The following is a 19,530-nucleotide window of genomic DNA, read 5'->3' as shown; positions in this document are numbered from 1 at the left end:
CATTTTGCAAATTGCTAAATTTTCCATTTTTTTACGACATTTTGGTATTTTTCACAAAAAAACACAGACTGTATCGACCCAAATTTACCACTAATTTGAAGTACAATGTGTCACGAAAAAACAATCTCAAAATCACTGGGATAAGTAAAAGCAAAAAAAAGTTATCCCCACTTAAGTGATACATGTCAGATTTGAAAAAAAGGGCTCTGTCAGGAAGGCAAAAACTGGCTCTGTCAGGAAGGGGTTAAAAAAAGGAATATATATATATATATAGACTTTTGGTTCTACGTTTTGGTTTATTTCAATAAACAGTCATCAGGAATACATACAGTTCAAGGTGCTTTAAATACAGTGTGCAACTCGTGGAGGGGGCCTGTCCCGCCAGGTGACTGCAAGCCTCACAGCCGATGAATGCCAACGTTTAACGTCTCCGCCATTTGAATTAATTTACCCTGAGTGCTGCACCTATGTACACATTGTATATATATAAATATATATATATATATATATATATATATATATATATATATATACATTTTGCAGGAAATCCAATCCACTAGCATGGTAAGGACACAAGAACCAGCACACTACCATTACATTTTTCAAAAAGCTTTTTAGTATTGCATTAAAAATAAAGCCATCGACATCAAAAGGTATCAGCGGTACTTATCATATCCAGGGGGGAGCTGGTAATCCAGACAGCTTAACCCCCAACAGCCCTTCCTGCCCGACCAACCTCCTTCATAGCGTCGTAGTTAGAGGTCGGTACAACCAGTTTTGCAAAAAAAAAAACTTTTTATATAGAAAAAATAGCAGAACTCCAAATTTGCAGCAGTATTGAAAAATTACATCAGCATGACCATATACTTATCAGATACAGCATAGGTGAAACAAATGAAAAACCACTGCAAAGAAGGGCCATATTTAGTCATGCTCTAAAGCCATTACGGAAGGTGTGTATCCGTCATCAGGAGTATGTCTGATTGACCAAACAGACCCAGTATATATAGCTGCCACCAGGGGTGCCGATTGACATTTTTTCTGATTGGTGCTCCCACAGATGACCCCCCCCCCCCCCCGGACTCACCTGCTGCTCGCCGTCGGGGTCCGGGATCCTAGCAGCAGCACCACAGCGGGGTCCCAGCAGCGGATATGCCGTCAGCAACAGGGTCCCTGCGGAAGATAGAAACTAGCAGCGGTATTAAAACAGCATACCCGCTGCTGGGACCCCGCTGCCGTGGCCCATGCCATGGGTGCTCCTCACTTTCCGTGGGTGCTCAGGCCCTGGAGCACCCACCGTTTCGGCGCCTATGGCTGCCACTATTAATTAGAAAAGTGAATAAGCGTGCTCACCTGTGAGACAAGTCAGTTTCCAAATCAAAAACTGGAAGTGTGCACTCAGCCTGGCCTCCGCCAGTACTCGTACACCACTCCCTGAATACAAACTACATGGTGATCTGAATCAGAATCAACTTTATTGACCATGTATACATGTGTACACTAGAATTTTTTTGTGGACAACACAGCAGTACCAGTATGAGAACGAGGGGAGGGGCGGTGGGGTTACATACATTTTTAACATTTCGCTGCTTAAGATACGTTTTTAGTGGACAGGTAGCTAAAAGTTTATTTTATTTAATGGACAGGGTTCGGATTTCGCTTGCTTGGACGCAGTTGTTCAGTTGATGGATGGCTAGTGGGAAGAAGCTTCTCACAGGGATGGACCTGAAGCATCTTCCCGATGGAAGGAAGTCGAACAGGTTGTAACCAGGGTGCAGCTTGTCCGTCGCGATCCTTCCGGAACGCTTCCTACCCTGGTTGAGTATATGTCTTAACTGGGGGACGCCAATGATCTTCTCTGCTGTCCTCACCGCTTTCTGTAGTCATTGGTTGTCGTTTTCCATGATTGCGGTGTAAAAAACACACAGCAGATCCTGCGGGATGTTAAATTTCTTGAGTTGCCTCAACAAGAACAGTCGCTGTTGGGCTTTTTTGACATTGGTGGTTATATTTGGTCCCCATATCAGGTCACTGGTAATGGTTGACCCTAAAAATTTCAAGGATTCAACCCTCGCCACCACTGCGTTGGATATTTTTAGCGGGGCCAGGACATTTGGTTTCTTCCTGAAGTCAATCACCATCCCTACTGTTTTGGAAGGGTTTAGGACAAGGTTGTTTTCGCAGCACCACTGTGTCAGTCTGTCCACTTCTAGTCTGTATGCGGATTCGTCGCCCTTTTTTAATTAGGCCGATGACAGTGGTGTTGTCTGCAAATTTTATGATTTTCACTGATTTCGCCACTGAGGTGCAGTCGTTAGTGTAGAGGGAGAATATCAGTGGGGAGAGGACACATCCCTGATGGGCACCGGAGCTGATCGTGCGTGCACTGAACGTGTGGGCACTGGCTTTCACCTCCTGTGTCCTTGCTGTTAGGAAGTCCGCAATCCAGGAGCATGTTGATACTGGTACTCCTAAGGAATGAAGTTTTGGCTGCAGGATGTGGGGAGCGATGGTGTTGAAGGCCGAGCTGAAGTCCACGAATAGAATTGTCACATTGGTGCCGGGGAGGTCGAGGTGTTGTAGAGAATGGTGCAGCCCTAGGTTGACCGAATTCTCTACACTTCTATCTGCACAGTAGGCGAACTGCATGGGGTCGAGGTGATGGTTGTACACTTTTTAAGGTGTGTCAGTACCAATCTTTCAAATACTTTCATGGCCACTGAGGTTAGTGCGATAGAAGTCTGTGTCACCGGAAGTGACGTAATGCATGACACGGCAGCCGCCGGCTAATGCATCCTCACCCCCGTCACTGCTGACAACAACCCCAGGTGTCCACGTCACCAGAAGTGTTGTGATGCATGACACAGCAGCTGACGGTCAATGCTTCCATCACCCCAGCAACTGCTGACAACAACCTAGGCCGTCCGTGGTACCGGAAGTGATGCAATGCGTGACCTAGCAATAGCCGGCCAACGCATCCATCTCTCCGGCAACCACTAACAGCGTCCAAGGACGGACGTTATGTAACCACAGTTGCCATAAGCACCAATGGATGCATGTATCAGCCCCAGGACATACACCTATGTATATAAGCATGATGAACAACACCAATATAGCCATGCACAAATATCAATGACATCATTAGCTTAAAAAAGAAACTAATAGAAAACTGACATAACCAATTACATAATTTAAAGGGATACATACCTCCCCTATAGAGAAAATAAGGTATATATATATATATATATATATATATATATATATATATGGTTAAATTGGAGACAATGGAATATACAAGACATTACATGGATAACTATATCAAATAGCATTCATAAAAAAACAGTTTGAAGAAAATTCTTCATTAAGCCCTCGTGGTGACATAGGGCAGTATTCAATGAGAAAAGTTCTCCGTCTTTTGTGGAGAACTTGTGCTTTTTTCGCTGTGGAGAGAGGTTTTTTTTCTCCAAAGGCGAGCCACCCTATTCAATGTGAAATATTCTCCGTCTTTCTTAGTGATTCTCGCCGTCTCTCTCCGTGAAGAAATTCTCCATCTTTTGATGGAGAGCAGGAATGTGAACTTTTAAACTAAAAGGGTGTTTTTTTTAATTTTGGTGTCAAAAAATCTGTTTTTTTTTTTCTGTGGAGGGCCATGTTATTTTTATTCATGTGCCTATAGCACATGAATATATATTTAATTTTTAAAAAAATATTTTTTTACATTTTTATTTTTTTTATTTTTTTTACACAGTGCAGCCAGCAGGGGGCCAGAGCGCTCGAGCCGCTCATTAGATATTCATATATTCACTGCACCCGAAGCACGTTCGGGTACAGTGAATACTGGGTCCCCCGCTGGCTATAGAGGGGGGCAGCCTGTGCTGCCTGGGTCCCAGGGGGGCCCCCTACCCTCACATATGTTCTGTGGCATCCAGGGAGACTTTAATCTCCCTGGATGCCACGTCCCTGTCAGCTCCCTGCTGCGGACGCTCGTCCGCTGCAGGGGTTAAGACTCGCCGCGAGTGGCGGCGAGTCTTATAAACATTGAATAGTGGCAGCAGGAGAGGAAACGAGCCCTCCGGAACACGGAGAGTGCACGGCGAGCAAAAAAAAATGCTCGCCGTGCACGGAGAATATTACCATTGAATACTGCCCATAGAAGCAAGCTGGTTAATCCAAAAGCACTCTTTCTGTAATAGCAGCTTCTCAATGGTGGGATGTGATCTATAGGTAAATAACGAAGGTCTTTAAGGGTATGTCCATAATTGAAGACATTTCTAGCCACTGGGGGTGTGTTGGAGTCAATTTGTAGCATAGTTTTTTTTATGGAGGATCGATGCATTCTAATTCTTTCCTTAAGGGTTTGGATAGTCTTGCCAATATAAACTTTATGACATGGGCAAACAATTGCATATATCACATAACGGCTAAATTTAATTTCATATGATTTTGCAGATACTGGATCTATAAAATGAGATCCTTCCATCATAAATTGGCAATTAACACATTTCAAGCAATTGAACGAACCATTCTTACGGGTAAGCCAGTTTGAGGTCTTGTTCACAGCTACATCTGATTTTGATACTATATCTCTAAGGTTTCTGCTCTTTTTGGGGTTTTCTTGACATAAATGTCCTATAGCTTCATCAGATTAAGGCCCTTATTCAGATCGGTGCGGATATTCCCGCATTCTTACGGAGCGGTCCGCACGCCACGGTGTTTTGCCGCGTGCGGCCATCGTCCGTAGAAACGCCCACGTGTCCTCCGCATTCGGACGGACTCACTCTTTAAGAACAGGGCGTGTTTACGGACGACATACAAACCATGCGTGTGCGGGAGAAACACTCCGATTCTGCACGGTATTACAGAGTATTACAGAGTATGCTCGGAAATACCGCATCCGACCGGGAGCCAAGCGGTGCTACCGCCCGTAAGCGGAGTATTTACGCCAAACAACCCACTATTAAGTATCTTCTGCAAGACATCACATGACCCACTTATTCAATTACCTATCCTCATAAAAAACTGCTTATTTGGAATTGGAATCAATTAGATGCCAATATATCCTTACAAGCATGCCTAACACATGCATTGCACACATTAACCCTTACAGCAATTTAAGTGCAATGGTTTGTATTAGACCCTGTGTAAAAGATTATAAACAATCTACACATATACTGTTTAATGTGCAAAGAAAACCAACAACTGTGAACTTGCATAAACAATTTATTAGAAAACACAATGAACATATAAATAAAAAAATATCAAATAATAAATTAAATCAGCAGATCTCTGAGGTCCTGCAGGTCGGCTAGCAGGAGCCTCAAGTGGTGCTCCGCCCGCAGGAGGGCCCCACGCACCCCCTCATCTGCCGGTGTGGTGTCATCTGTGGGCATGTCAAAGGGGCAAAAATTAGTCATGTTATTCATGCATACATTTCACATACTGCGACATAAATTCCACAAATGCTAGGTGACATGTGTGTGTGTATATATATATATATATATATATATATATATATCTATCTATGTAGAGAGATAGAGACACACATAGATAAATAGATATGACACATACATATATACATACATGCAAACTTATTTACTACATACTGTCTTTTTTTGCCTCTACCCTTTACTCTGCAGAAGACATAACAGTCATAGTGTTTCTTCTCAGTCACAACCCACCCATGACTAACCAATGACAAGCATGTCATGGCCTCCGTCAATAAGAACTTGTCACAATCTGCTCAGTCTAAGTTCAGTGATGGTTCGTGGCATGGGAGTTATGCAAATGTCAGGAATGCACAGTACACATCCTCAAAATCATAATTCTGTCTAAACCAACCTACAATTCTGTGACGGCAAAAAAACAATCTGAACTACAGGGGGTGTTTAGGTAGAGGAGGCTCCTGGGACACTGGCAACTTCTGACTCCATTCCAAGGTAGGCCGGCCCATACTCCATTTATAGCATACATCCTAGAGTTTATAAATAACATTCACCAACAATATAGATTCCACTATTTGATGGGTCATAATCTACGATTGCAGCAGGTGAATTTAATCCACAAATGATCCACTCATCCCTTTACTCCAGGATCCTGTTTAACTACAACGGTTATGTGGCAGTCAAAATGGAGCTCCAACCCATCCCACAAACCTGTGTAATTGAGAGGTGTCCTGGATGAAAGGGATGCCTTGGACACCCCATCTAACCCGTACCTGTATCTGTAGCTACCCACTTTGGGGTCTATATGAATAGTATTGGAACAAAATTTTTAATCACCAGTGCTACATAACAAATACCAGTACAACTACTTCATGAATGATGCATTATGTAAACATACCGATCTGCTGGGACTCCGGGGCTTGGCACGCCTCCTCCCCCTCTGAATCTGACTCCTCTGGGGCAACCGTGGCCTCCTCAGCCCCCTCCTCCGCCAGCTCCTCTGCCACCATCACCACGTCCACCTCCTCCGCCACAAGCACCTCCTCCTCCACCTCCTCCTCCTCCTCCTCCACCTCCTCCTCCTCCACCTCCTCCTCCACCACCACCACCTCCTCCTCCACCTCCTCCTCCGCCACCAACACCTCCTCCTCTTCCACCTCCTCCACCACCACCTCCTCAGGCACCTCCTCCTCCTCCACCACCTCCTCCACCATCTCCTCCTCCTCCACTTCCTCCTCCTCCACCCTTGCCGCCACCTCCTCCTCTGGGTGTTGGGCCTCCTCCTGGGCCAGGGCTGCCTCGGCCTCTTCACGGGCCTGTCGGCCTCGGGCTCGTGCTGTGTGGTAGAAAAAAAAATCATGGTCAATGTCGGGTCATTGGGGCACATGTATTAATCCATAACAAGACATACATGGAAGGGTGATAATGATGGCAAACGATGCAGGCAAGTAGCTCCTTACTGTTAATGGACTCAAAAATGTGACATTTAAATTATTATGTGATTGTTAGTAATTTGTTCAAACATTACAACCCTGGCATTTATCAATGTGTAACACATATTAGATCTGGCACATTGTATGCATCAGAATCCTCAATGCTATGTCATTACATATAAAAGCCACATGACTGCATGTTAACCAGGAAGAAGCACACATAACAGTCTATGGACTTTTAAACCCATGGACACCCACTTATCATGAGACACATGTTATTGTTTATATATGCTATGTTGTAAGTGCGAAATTTCATAGCTAAAATACTCACATTCAGCAATTTCGCCCCTGATTTGCTGCAATAGCTGGGGCTGGCGCCTGCGGAGGTCCGACCACCGCCTCTCGAGCTGCCCGAGGGACCTCCGCACCCGAGTGCGGGCGTAAATACGGCGCCCTGCCGCAGCATAGGCCCTCCGCTTATGGCGGTTAGTTATAAAGGGCCCCGCACGGCCCAGCCTTGTCTCCATGACGGAGACCAGAACCCTCAGCTCCGCATGTGTAAAGGGGTCTGCCCTTCGTGTCTCCGCCATGTTAACAATGGCATCTATCAACCAATCAGGTGGTGGCATTGGTTGATCACAGTTATTTGTGTTAATAACTTTATTGTTCATCTTTACATGAACAGCGTCTCTGCGCCAACACAAATGGTGACAAATTCGCATGCCTTAAAAACAGTAGTGCTGATGTATGGCAATGAACAAATCTGATATATATAAAACACAGTGTGTATGCACTTAGCAAATCCAATGACGCCTCGCTCCGCCAAGCAACACGTGCTATAGCTTAGCAACGCATAGCTGTAGTTAGCATTACTTACTCTATGCATCTATGTGTATGCGTACATTTATGTGTCAAAGACACATACACATACTTGCAGGTATCCTGAGACCAGCATTATACACCAGCCCTGCCTGCCTGCCTGCCTGCCTGCCTGCCTGCCTGCCTGCCTGCCTGCTCCTTGAAATGTTGAAACATGTGAATAAATTCAAATATCATATATATATATATACAGTGGTCGAAGTGGGGCGGTATACGGGGGTATGGTATACCCCCACTTTAATCTGAAGATAAAAAAAAAAAGTTTTTTTTCCCCCTCAGGATGCTCTCTGATCACTCAGCAGCATATATTGTGCTTTTGTAATACCCCTGTACAACGGGGCAGTCTGGCAGGGGACGTTGATGGACAGGGGGGTGTCCGAAGGTGCGCACTATATTCACTCTTTACTTTTCCATACCCCCACTTCAAAATTTCCATACCCCCACTTCAAAATTTCCACTTCGACCACTGTATATATATATATATATATATATATATATATATCTGCAAACAAATCATACATCAACACAGGAAAAAATCCCCAACACATTAGAGAATAAATCAATGTACTCACCAGACATCAGGGATAGTATCAACTACAATAATGAAGATATAACAAACACATAAGATCCCTTGTACAAGGTATAATAATTAGCACCTATATTGAACTTCCCCCAAAACTAAGCACATATGATAAATATCTCCTATTTCTTTGCCATTAGGAGGGCAGGCTGGCTAATTTTAGTTTTGTAACACTGACAACTAACACACTGTACTTATTTGAAGGGCTGATTTTGACTAAAATTGGTGTGTTCTGTCAACTCGATAACATGTACCTGAAGTATCTTTGCGCCACAGAGTCCCGCAGCTGGTATCCCCTCCGGCATTCAGGGGCGCGGGATGGGCGCATGGGCGGATCTTGCGGCTCAGATGGTACCTCCCACTCATCAAAGGGTATCTCACGCCGCACAGCAATGTTGTGGAAAAATATACACAGGCCCACGATCCTCGACACCATTTGAGGCGCATATTGTAAGTCACCACCAGTGCGGTGGAGCACTCTAAATCGACCTTTTAAAAGGCCAATTGAGCGCTCCACCACTTGCCTGGTGGCAACATGCGCCCGATTGAATGCCTCCTGTGGGCCCGGTGCTGGGTAGCTGTACGGCGTAAGTAGCCAGGGCGTACATGGGTAACCGGAGTCACCCAGAACCCACGCATCACGGCCTTCCAGCTCTTGGAGTCTTTGCCATATCCCGGTTTGTCGGATGACATGAGAGTCATGGGCACTTCCGGGAAACTTCGAGTTGAAGGCGAGAATTTCCATGGATGGGCCACATACCACCATCACGTTCAGTGAGTGGAACAATTTGCGGTTCCTATATATCTTCTCACTTCGAGATGGAGGCACAAATGGTACATGGGTGCCATCCACAGCCCCTATCACATTAGGGAAGCCAGCAATTTGATGGAAGGCCTGCTGGCTTCTGCGCAGGGTCTCGGTGGCAAATGTCATGGCCATGAAGTGCCCCTTGCGCCTGAACATGGCCGACGTCACACGCCTCAGGATTCGGCAGAAGGCCGGCTGAGATATTCCAGCAAGTACTGCCACTACTTGTTGGAATGATCCTGAGGCGCAGAAATGCAACACCGCCAGCAGCTGTGTGTGAGGCGGAATTGCTGTCGTGATCCCGTGTAGAGGTTCCAGATCGCTCTGAATTAAGGTGAGCAGATCCAGAATGACATGTGGCGGTAACCGGTACCTAGTAAGTACCTCATCATCGGGCATAGCAAACAGAGTCACCCGTGTGCGATAGATTCTAGCACGTCCTGGCCTCCTTGGCCGACGAGTGGGGAGAGCCGCAAGTGCCCTTAGCCTCCTCTCCATGTAGCGCATCATTGCTTCAGCAACCTATAAAGAAATGAACATAAATACTGATGCACCTATGCACATAATGGCCATATCCCACTACAAATAGATTTGTAGCCTTCAATACGTACAATAGATGGCCGCCCCGTGAAATCCCTCAGATCCATTTGACTCTATAATGATGACACAATAATATGAACTCAATACACACCGTCCCAAACACTCAGATAAAGGTGTCAGCATTTTTTGCCGACATCATGTACTATGAGACATTTCATCTATTGCTGGGACATGTTGTCCTGCAATAGATGAACCCACACAGGTTTAAGACCTGTGAGTGAAATAGTGAACATGTGACATGTTGCAATAATGCTACACGCACTTTGCTGACCCAACAATCTGTAGTCAGTGAGGCAATGGTGCATACATTCATACACTTACATTGTTAATGGATATCATATCTACAAGGAGCATGGAAGAGCTTACCTTAGACCCTGACAAGTCCAGATCTGGAGACAAATGATTCTAGCAGCAAGTCACTATTTATAGGCCTCTCACATGTGTGGTCTATAATAGTAGAGATGAGTATTGCATGACTTGTGGCCTGGATTATCTAAGGGATTGGGCTACTTTTAGCTTGCAATCAAACGCCACAATACCACAGTAGTCATGACTCAAATGTCATGTCATGCTAGCAAATAGCATGTGTATTGTGCAATAGTCACAGGTGTATCAGAAGATTCTATGCAATGTTAGCATTGGTGCCCAGTATTTCATGTAGAACTTTCGCCAGGTTTTACACAATGGAATTTCCGCCACCGTATGCGGCGCGAAAAAACAGCGACGTACGCTCACGCACGGAACGCAGCTGCCGCTGATGTCCGCCAAACAGGATACACAAACAGTATATAAAGGTGTATTAGAAGGTGACCATGTTGTTGCTAACATGTCTGGATCACAACCAGAGGTGGACCCAGATCTGCAGCAACTATTTGACCAGATGGACTCCAGCACCACCTATGTGCCACTGCACATGCGGGCAGTGGGTAATGAGGAGGCTGCTGGCCCTTCTACAGCAGGGCAACCTGCACCTGACCATTCTACAGCAGGGCAACCTACACCTGGCCCTTCTGCAGCAGGCCAACCTGCAGCTGGCTCATATGCACCATCAGCAGAATTGATTGGAACACAACCGGGGACTTCACAAGGTAGTACCATGGCCAGCACTTCAAGTGCAGCGACACGTGACAGGGGGCGTGGCCAAGGACGTGGCAAGGGGAGAGCCAGGGCAACAGAGGAACCACCCAAAAAAAATAAGGCATATGAAGCACAGGAGCTTGCCATCCTGGTTCCCCGAGCACGTGATTGGATTGAGTGTCCATCGGAGAAGCTGACACACACACGCAGATGGAAGATTTGGGAACAGATAACGGCAGAGATTAATGAAGTAGCGCCACAAGTTCGTGAGACGGACCATGGGAAGAAGAGGCAAGTTGTTTTGTGATACATGTGCCCAGTAATAGCCAAGTAATGATTGAATTGATGCTTAGATGGATTTTGCAAATGGCCCGTGAGGTTGTTACGATACACATACATTATTGCCATGTTATTTCGGTGAGAGTTAGAGTAGGGTGATTGTGAATGTGTATTGTAACGGTGGATATCATAGTTGCATGTAATATTATCTTTCGGACATTAATCACATGTCGTAATATGTAGCACAGAGCAATGGCTGCAACAGCTAACATCTGGAGTGACATGTATTAATATGTCAACTTACATTGCAGGTGGCAGGACTTCAAAACCAACCTGAAGAGGAAGATGACCAAGCGGTGGGAACACAGCCAGACATCTGGGGCCGGGCCCATGCCATCAGGGCTAGAGCTCACCCCCCTGGAGTTGATGGCCGAGAGCTGTATATCAGTTGAGGAGATCAGGGGGGTGAGCACGATGGATAGCGAGGCCCCAGCTGAAGTGTTTGCGTCTTTTCTGGAAGGTAAATATTGGTCATGCCATAAACTTGTGCAAGTAATTATCTTAGAATGTCTCCTAATTGTGTTTATCTTTTTCCACAGACACCCCACCGCTTGGTGACGACTCTGCTCAGGAGGTGGAGGAGTCCGTGCCACCTGGCCCCAGTGGTAGGCCTGTGCAGCAGCAGCCGCCATCGGCCCAAGCCGATTTGGCCGCCTTGGCCCAGATGCTTGGGGACATCAACCAGCAGGGAGACTTGGCATCAGAACGGATGCATAGGACCGAGGAGATCCTGGCGAGCTTGGTCAGCACCCAGCAGGCCATCGCTGCGAGCATGCAGGCCATGGCTGAGTCACATCAGGCCATGGCTGCAAGTGCTCAGGTGCTGGCCGAGCAAGCCACCCGCCAAAATGATCTCCTCCTCCACCATAATGAGCTTATGGTGGAGCTGGTTACCAGCAACAGGGTCCTAATGTCATCCGTTTCTGGTGCATTACCACCGGCAACACTCCCTGCTGGCAGGAGGGGTAGACCAGCCAACCCCTCAACATCATCTGCTCCACCTGCCCCAGCATCTGGCCGTCCCCGAAGAGCTGCTGCACAGGCCTTGGAGCCTACCAAGGCCAAACGTGGTCGCAAATGAACTTGTGGCTGCATTAATCTCCACCGTTATGTGGTCCCAAATCTTCCATTGTGCTGTGTGTGTCAGCTTCTTGTGTCCAATCACGTGCTGAGGGTAACCAGATGAGCCCTTGCTTCATATGTCCTTTTTGGTTCCCCTGTTGCCCTCTTTTGCCTGCCATTAGTGTCAGCTGTACTTGAAGTGATGGCCATGGTACTATCTTGTGAAGTCCCCGGTTGTGTTCCAAATGATTCTGCTGATGGTGCATATGAGCCAGCTGCAGGTTGGCCTGCTGCAGAAGGGCCAGGTGTAGGTTGCCCTGCTGTAGAATGGTCAGGTGCAGGTTGCCCTGCTGTAGAAGGGCCAGCAGCATCCTCATTTCCCACTGGCTGCATGTGCAGTGGCTCATAGGAGGTGCTGGAGTCCATCTGTGTGCAATTATATTTGTTTTGTATTATTATTTATTTTGCTACATTCCTGCCATGTTGTTTCTTTTTTGTATTTTGTATTTTTTGGTCATTGCATCACAGTGGCATTGACTGTGACATGTATACAAATAAATTTGTTTACTTTACCCAAAAATGTGTGGTTTCATGAGTACATGTCGAATACACATGTGTATTGATAGTATTAATATTCAGTCATGTCCATTGTTAGCAGTTTTTAAGTGTGGGACAAGTACAGCATATGTGGGGGATTACTAAGGTTTCCTTGAAGCAGCAATGGTTTCAATTAAAGCACTGACAAGCGGCCTATTAGTGAGTAATGAGTAAAGGAGTCGATTCTATTGGGTTCAGGTGTTAATGCTTGTAGTCATTAGGCGTACGTTCGCCTACCGCATGAACGAGTGGTGTCCGCAAAGCAATAGTACACTTGTGGACACCGCACATTTCTGCCCTTTTTGATCGCGTGCATTCGGAGTGCTATCCGAATGTACGCCCCCCAACATAAGTGTACTCCCCCGTATCCGCCCATGTTTCCGCCCCGTTTTGCCCACTTTGAAACTACGCCCATGTGTCATTCCGCATGACGCCCATAATACGCCCATATTTCCCGACTGATTGCGGGGAACAGTTTTGGACGGGATTTGGCCGAACTGGTACGGAGTCAAGGCGTGGCACATGCGCGTGGCGTTCTCCACGCATGCGCAGACGCCGAAAAGACGCGATCCGAAAGTATGCGGTAAAGTCCGCGTCAATCAGAATAAGGGCCTAAATGATGTGCCAATGCCTCAAAATGGTATATATTTTTTGGATGCAATAGAGTATGTAGATACAAAAGTTAACCTGTCATCTTTGTCACTTTTGTCATCTTTGTCACTTTTGTCATCTTTGTCACTTTTATCAGACCATATCAAAAGTTGGTCCTGAGTTAATTCCTCACAATAACCTATAGCTCCATCAATCTAAACAATAGAGTACCCTCTCTCCTTAAATCTATTTCCCATCTATTGGAGAGTTTTCACTAGGGGTAGAGGTAATATGTACTCCTCTCATTAACTGAGACAGGGGTAAGCCTTTCTTCAATGGCATAGGGTGGAAGCTATCTGCCACAAGCAGAGTGTTTTTATCGGTCGGATTGCAATATAGACATGCGGTTATCATGGAATCCTGCACATTACCACAGACATCAAGAAAGTTAATGGTCACTTCACAATAGGCCATAGTGAATCTAATGGAGGATGCAAGGGAGTTCAAGTGGTAACAAATTTCATCAGTAGTTCTGTGCCTCCAGTCCAAATGAAAAATATCTTATGTAAAAAAGAATAAAAGTTGAAAATAGATCATTACCCATGATGGGTTTTTTTTGGGGGGGGGAAATTCTGTTTATTTCAGACAGATACCAAGTGGAACAAAAGTAAACATTAAAAGCAAATGGTTACAGGGTACGGTTTCAAGTCATTCGATGTTGTCAACATAACGATGAGGCCTGCCTCTAGAACTTGTGGAACCGCATTTTTAGAGAGGCATCTGATCTGATTTTTTTCTTTGTAAATAAACTCAAATGAATAACACTAACTTAAAGGAGGATATTTTATATGAGGGGGGGAGGAAGAGGGGGGGGGTCAGCATCGTACTCCTTACTTTATGTGTAAGCAGGTGTTGTTATCCAGACACGTCCGAGCGAGTTTCTAATGTTCTATAGATGGCGTCTCTTAATATTTGTGGGCGACTATCTATAAACGGGCTCCATACTCTGTAGAATCTCGAAGAGGATATCTCAGGGTGTTTTATTAAGTCAAATCTGTCGTAATACATGTATTTTAATAGTAGTGATTCCACTTCTGCAATGTTAGGAATATGGGGTGTAATCCATGAATTCAGAATCACTTTCTTAGCTACCGTAACTATCAGGGTGAGCAAGGGTAGCAAGTGAGAGTCTGCTGGTAGGATATTCCAATTTTCAAGGTTTGCAAACAGTATGGGGATGGGGTCTAACTTCAGTTGGATATGGAGGTTAAGTTTAATAAAATACAATAATTTATACCAGAATTTTTGTACGTGTTTGCAGGTCCAAAAGTTGTGAAAGAGGGAGCCCATACCTGTTTTACACTTCAAGCAGTTCCCCGTCTCCTCCAAGACAAAATGACTCCTTTGCTGCTGTGAGATGTATGCCCTGTGAATAAACTTCACATGCACCCCTTGAAGGACCGAGGATCTCAATATTTTCAGTGTTTTATGGTAGTGTTTAAAAATAGTGTCACAGTCATTTAATAAAGGAATGTCCCTTGACCATTTGTTTGTAATTTCTTTCCATATTCGCTCAGCGGGCAATGACGAAAGTTGACCATAGATGTGTTTGTTTTTGAACATCCCTGTCTGAAGCTTGGTAATTGGGTTGTTCAACTTCTCATTGTGGTTTGCGAGCAAAGTTTGGGGAGTGAAAGTGCATAGTGTCTCAGCTGATGGAGGGAGAAGGAACTGCTCGAAGGCAGACCGAACATTTGCTGCAGTTCAGATACAGTATAGAATATATTCTTCCTCCAGGGTCAAATACCTGCGTCATCTTCCTTAGGCCTTTGTGTTTGAGCCTGTAGAAAGTGGGATTGTCCACCCCGGGTGTGAATACCAGGTTTCCCCATATGGGAAGCCAGGGGGATGTTTGAGGATCCAGTCCAAGTAAGCGAGAGACAGACCACCAAGCCTTGTGTGTGTCAGTAAAAAGAGGGTTGTTAAAAATGTGGGGGGGGGGGATTTGTGCGCGGGGGGTATGTAGAAGGGGAGTATGGGGTAAACATGGCACAGTCCACTGCAGAATCTGAGAATGTGTCTATCTCCACCAGCTATCCAAGGGCAAAGCGGCAGAGCAGAGACTTAGTGCATTGATGTTAATCTGGCACATTGAGGCCTCCCAGAGATTTGGGTAGGTGCAGTTTCTGCAATGCAATTTTTGCTTTTTTCTTATTCCACAAGAATTGCGCCATTCGGGAGTTTAATCTTTGGATGTCTTTGTTTGTCAGTTTGATAGGCAGCATCTGGATAACGTACATTAATTTTGTGAGGATCATGGATTTTATGACCTCCACCCTCCCCAGCAGGGAAAGCGGAAGGTCCGTCCAGGTATCCATGGATTTGGAGAGGTTGTTTATTAATGGAGTATAGTTTAAGTTGTAGAGATTTGAGATGGGTGCTGGTATTTGGATGCCTAGATACTTCAATTGGGTGGATTTGCATTTAATGGATTGAAGGTCATCCCTGTCTGAAAAGATTGGAGGGGGGGCCTTTCAGTATCATTAATTCGGACTTATGTATGTTTATTTTATAGCCTGAAAAGGAACTGAACTGCTGGATAATCGAGAAGGCTACGGGCAGGGAGTGTTCGGGGGAGGACAGGAATAGCAGCATGTCATCTGCGAATAAGGAGACTCTAAGATCTACCGGGCCAATTGGGATACCGCTGAATAAGGGGGATTGACACAGGGCTATGGCTAGTGGTTCTAGAGCTAAAGCGAATAGCAAGGGTGATAGCAGGCAACCTTTTCTGGTCCCTCTTAAAATGGGAAAAGGGTCTGATAAAGTTCCATTGCACATAATTCTGGAGGTTGAGTTCTGATTCAATGTCTCTAACAGGTCAATAAATCTAGTAGGAAAGGAGAATTTCCGCAGTACTGTGTGTAGGTGGTCCCAGTGGACCATGTCGAACGCCTTTTCCGCATCCAGCGATAATATCGCTTGGGGGGCGCTCGACACAGCCAACTGAAAGCACTGAAAGCACTTTCCTGATATTGGTGACAGGGTTTCTTCCTTTTACAAATCCAGTCTGGTCAGGGTGAATTAGGGATGGCAAGAGGTGTTTCAGCCTTTCGGCAATCATTTTCATCAGGAGTTTATAGTCGATATTGAGGAGCGATATCGGTCTGTATGATCCAGGATCTGAGAGATCCCTTCCCGGTTTTGGGAGTATTTTAATTGTGGCCGAATTGAAAAAGGGTGGGGCGTTATTTGTGTTGAGAATGGAGTTGTAAACTTTTACTAAGATGGGGGCTATCGTTGGGACAAGTGCCTTGTAATACTCGGATGTCAAGCCATCCGGGCCAGGGGCTTTTCCCGGTTTCAGGCCTGCAATAGCAGATTGAACTTCTTTAAGGGTGAATTCCCAGCTAAGTGATTCAGCTGACGTTTGAGAGAGTTGAGGGGTGGGTAAATCTTTCCAAAATTCATCTGCTTGGTTCATGTCACTAACTGGTGCTGAGTACAGTGAGCTGTAGAATTCATTCAATGTTGCTGCTATTTGGGCATTAGATTTGGTGACAGTGCCATCTTTTTGCTTAAGTGGGTGGATAACTGATGAAGATTTGTGGCCCCTCAGGAGATTTGAGAGCAACTTGCTAGATTAGTTGCCATATTTGTGGAATTTCGCATTGTTGGCGAATGTGTATAGAGTTTCTGATTTTACAAATAAACCTTCGAAGGAATCTTTGGCTTGTTGGTATTCCCGCTTAGTAGAAGGGGAGGGGGCTTGTTTATAGTTAACAAATTTTGATGTGAGGGTCTCCTGGGCTTGGGAAAATTCCCTGGCTAATGTTTTCTTTTGATGCGAGGTGTGGGATATAATTGTTCCCCGTAGGACTGCTTTGGAAGCCTGCCAAAAAAGTGTGGGGTTTGTGTCTGCTGTGTCCTCTGCGTAATTGTCCCATGCCTGTATGATGATCTGTTTTAGTGAGTCTGATGCTGCCAGTGAAGATGGGCAGCGCCAGGTTATGCATGTATTTTTTTTCTAGTCTAATTTTTAGCCATATTACAGCGTGGTCTGACAGTGAGATCGGTTCTATCTGGGATGTCAGTATTTTGGAGAGCAGGCCAGCAGAGCATTACCCATGATGTTATGATTTTCATACATATGCATATATACATTTGCATATTTAGGTGCCATATTGGACTCCATAGCAGTCCCTTGCAACTGTAAAAAAAAGGAACTTTCAAATAAAAAATAATTTTTGTTTAACACAATTTCCATCAATAATAACAAAAAAATTGACTGACGGAGACAAGACTTCTAACAGCTTCTAAGCCTTCCTCATGTTTAATGTTGGTATCCAAGCTTGATACATCAAGCGTTACCAACAATGATGATTGAAGTAGTTTGCCTAACTGTTTGAATTTTACAATAAAGTCAGTAGTGTCCTTTAAATAGTATGTGGTATTCTGGACAACTGGTAGTAAGTCCATATACTGAGAAAGTGGCTGGCATATGGAGCCACGGGAAGACTCAATTGGTCTGCCTGAGGGATGAACCAAAGTCTTATGTATCTTGGGTAATATATAAATGATTGGTACCCTAGGATGTACCTGTGTCAAGAAAAAGGCTGTTGGTTCATCAATCCAATCATTACCCAACCCCAGTGTAATTACAGCATCTATTTTTGTAAGCATAGGTAGGGTCATAGGCAAGGGGTTTATAACAAGTAGAGTCCGATAGTTGCCTCTTGATTTCATTGATATAATCAGATTGATTAATCAACACAATACCACCCTCTTTATCAGCAGGGCGTATTATTATTGAAGTATTGTCCTTTAGAGATTGCATAGCTTTATTTTGATCATGAGTTACATTAGAATATGAGACCTTTTGAGCTTTCATAAAAAAGAGAAGGTGTCACATTTTACCAATCTAAAGAATGTATCTATAGATGAATTAAAACTCAGCATTTTAATCGGCTGCCAGTGTCCTGTGTTGAATAAGCCTGCGCTCCGGGACCTGCTTTTTTCAGTGCACTGAGCGCAGTTGAGGAGTTGCAGCGGGCAAAATGAGCTGCCCGGGCCCTTCAAGAGGCCAGGGCCTGGGACAGCTGTACCCACAGCACCCCCCTATTGGCGGCCTGTATTGGCATCCAAGGAGGCGCACTGACATGTTACAAATGACATTCAAAGCATCAGCCGGTTGCTAGGGAACCACGCACTAAACAAAGCAATGATGAAAAAGACATAGACAGTGAAAAAATATACATATAAACATTAAAGGGAGAAATTACGTATAAAATTTAGGCAATAATCATTACTCAATATTAAGGATAAGTAATAGTACACTATAAAGAAGAAAGAAAAAACTTATAAAAAAAAGCAATTTAAATTCATTTGTTCATTTAATCCGTGAGGATTAACTCTATCCAATTTATAAATCCAACGTGCTTCTTTTTGTAGTAGGATCCTCGCATGATAACCACCACGAATTTTAATCGGGACACTGTCAATGATTTTATATCTGATGGTTGATGGGCCATGTTTCATTAGGCAAAAATGCCTGGCCACAGGCTGTTCAGTGTCCTTGCCCTCCATCGCTAGACGAATGGCGCTCCTATGTTGCGCCATGCGCGCTTTGAAATTGCAGGTGGTCTTACCAATTTAGGCAATGCCACAAGGGCATTTAATGAGATAAACTACATAACAAGAGTTGCACGTATATACATGGTTAATTTTATAAATCTTGCCAGTCCGTGGGTGGGTAAATGAATCTCCGATTTCAAGAAAGTTACAAGGGGCGCAGCCCAAACATCGATAATTGCCAGGTTTCTAAGTGAGAAAATGTGTGGGTTGATCCTTCTTACTAGTGGGGTTAATTTTAACCAGCCAGTCTTGAATACTACAGTTTCTACAATAGCATGGAACCAGCTGGGAGTTATTCAACAAGGGCAACTCCAGGTCAGAATTTACCACCGGCCAGAGTCTCTTTGCTTTGCCCATGATTTTCTTACTTGTTGCAGAAAACTCAGTGACAAAAATGTATTTGTTTGCTGTAGTCTTACTTGGTTTTATTTTGCGAAACTCAGCTTTTGGGTATCTTCATCACTCGTTCAATGGAATTCTGTACTATGG

General features: G+C 44.8%; 1 long non-coding RNA gene across 1 annotated transcript; it reads right to left on the bottom strand.

Moving 5' to 3' along the window:
- Positions 1-5,202: 5,202 nt before the first annotated feature.
- Positions 5,203-6,479, bottom strand: LOC146036676 (uncharacterized). Its single transcript, XR_014460922.1, has 2 exons — positions 6,340-6,479; positions 5,203-5,380 (listed from the first exon to the last, which is right to left on the bottom strand). It is a non-coding gene; the product is annotated as an uncharacterized LOC146036676 (long non-coding RNA).
- Positions 6,480-19,530: the final 13,051 nt, after the last annotated feature.

Source organism: Crinia signifera, chromosome 9, assembly GCF_055691185.1.
Source record: "Crinia signifera chromosome 9, ASM5569118v1, whole genome shotgun sequence".
NCBI classification, from domain to species: Eukaryota; Metazoa; Chordata; class Amphibia; order Anura; family Myobatrachidae; genus Crinia; species Crinia signifera.
The sequence above is the reverse complement of the archived record's forward strand: the minus strand, read 5'-3'. Positions and strand labels throughout refer to the sequence as shown.